Genomic DNA, 2,310 nt, shown 5'->3' with positions numbered 1-2,310 from the left:
AGAGGTCATGTTTTTGCCGGCCTTGGTTTGTCTGTTTGTTTGTTCACAAAATAACTCAAAGTACATGTATTATGAACGGGTTTGGATGAAATTTTCAGTAAAAAGTTGATAATGACACAAGGAACAGGTGATTAAATTTTGATAGTAATCTTGAGCACTGTCTTGATGAGGATTTTTTAAAAGTATTTTAAAGGATTCTTTATCATTTGGAAACAGGCCTATATGCTTGGCGGAGGTTTGAGCTCTCCCCGAGTGCGTTTATAGTTTTATCTTTTTTTCATCTATTTTATTTTTCATTACGTACATGGCACAATAATAATGACAAGGTGTGCCGTAGAATATAATATCATGTGCAAGAAGAGAAATGAAAAGTGATTTTACTGAGCAAAATGCAAAGCTTTGAATATTGCGGTACTTAACAACCAAAAAGAAAGAAAGAAAAAACCCAAAAAGATGAACATCCTACGCGTAATCACTTCCTCCTCCTGTTATGAATTTGGAAGAATATACAACAAAATGCGGTCATTGTACATAGTAAACATAAATGTGTACACGAGTACGATTGTTGTAAGTCTGTGTAAGAAGGTTATTCCTGAACTCATAGGAATCAGTTAAGGAAACCAACAAGTTGTTACTGGGTGAAATGTAAAGCTTCGAATATCACGACTCTTAAAGAATAAAATAGATAAATAAGAGATTATGATCATATGCGAAGTCATTCCTCGTATACCTTGTAAGGAATAGGAAGGAATATACAATGCATTTTACTGTACAAAGTATATATGAGTGTGTACACGAGGAGGACTGTTGAAATTGTTAGCCTGCGTCGGAGGGTAATTCCCAAACTCGTTCGAATTAATCAGTAAATCCACGAGATCAAAAGACATGAATTCCCGATAACTCGGGCCTTACATGTGATGAAAAGGGAACTGATCACTGCAAGCTTTGAATATGAGATGCATTCCGATGAAATCTAAATCACTAAGGACGATCTTTTCACCTTAGAAATCTGCAAGAGACTTATTTTTCAAGATATTTTTGAATGACAAGATTAAAGATATTTTCATAAGAAAATAACGAATCGTTTTCATTGTTCAGATTATTTCTGCAGTTGTATCCGCAATATAGAATGAAGAGAGAAAACTAAAACATAGAGGGAGAGAAAATGAAGAGAGAGAGAGAGAGAGAGAGAGAGAGAGAGAGGGGGGGGGGGCAACTGAAGGGGAGAAGTGCAAGAGGGAAGGGCTAAATGAGATAGAGACAGAAATACACACACACGCATCACTCTAACATTGAGAGTCGCAAATAAAAACACTTCATAACCCCTTTTGTGTGCTTTATTTTATGAATGCCGATTGGCACAGACAGCCCAATAGCCTTCCACTCACTGTCTTAAAAGCTCTGCCATGGAGAGGGTTAAGCGTCTCTTGATTTAAATATGCTTTAATATGGTGTTAAAAACATCAAATTTTAGACAATAATTCTATGAGAAATATGAATTTGAAAAAAGTGGGTTTTTTTCTGAGTGTATGTTTATGATAGTGTGGGTGTATATATATATATATATGTATATATATAAATATATATATATATATATATATATATATATATATATATATATATATATATATATATATATATACCTGTTTGGAATTTGTTTTTTTCAGTTGTTCTGTTCTCCTGTATTTTTTTTTTTTTTTGACGGTGGGGGGGGGGGAGGGAGAATTAATTTGAAATGTCTCTAATGGTACTGGCGCCATGGCAATCATTACTTGGCTGCCATTGTTGGTTCTCTCCAAGTATTTTGAGGAGTGGGGAAAAGTACAATCTGTGAGACAACCATCTTTATCAAGAGCAATGAACAATTTAACAAACCTACAGTACTCCATGCATGACATCACAATCACATTACCAAAATGGCCGTCCAAAGGACCTTTTAAGTTTTTCAATAATCCTCATTGATTGCATTCAAATTATACACACATACACAACCACAATCATACACACACACACACACACACACACACACACACACACACACGCGCGCGCTGCACGCACACACTCATAATTCCAGAGTAAAGGAGCGTCCAACTCTTGAAAGTTTGTTTGCATCTTGACAGTCAACAGCATGAAATCAAATGCAACTCCATGGGCAGCGAGCACCCTTGTTTTTAAGTGCCAGAATGATGGTCATCAGTACAAGATTTCCTTGAGTTTTGCTTCTGAACATAAATTTCTATGGCAATTGGCCCTAAGATGAGCTAGTGATATTCATACTCACATCAATTTCAGATTTCATGGGAAGCTCTG

Source organism: Diadema antillarum, unplaced genomic scaffold, assembly GCF_040938485.1.
Source record: "Diadema antillarum isolate AM-2024a unplaced genomic scaffold, OU_Dant_1.0 seq00001871_RagTag, whole genome shotgun sequence".
Taxonomy (NCBI): domain Eukaryota; kingdom Metazoa; phylum Echinodermata; class Echinoidea; order Diadematoida; family Diadematidae; genus Diadema; species Diadema antillarum.
Note: the sequence above shows the minus strand (reverse complement) of the source record.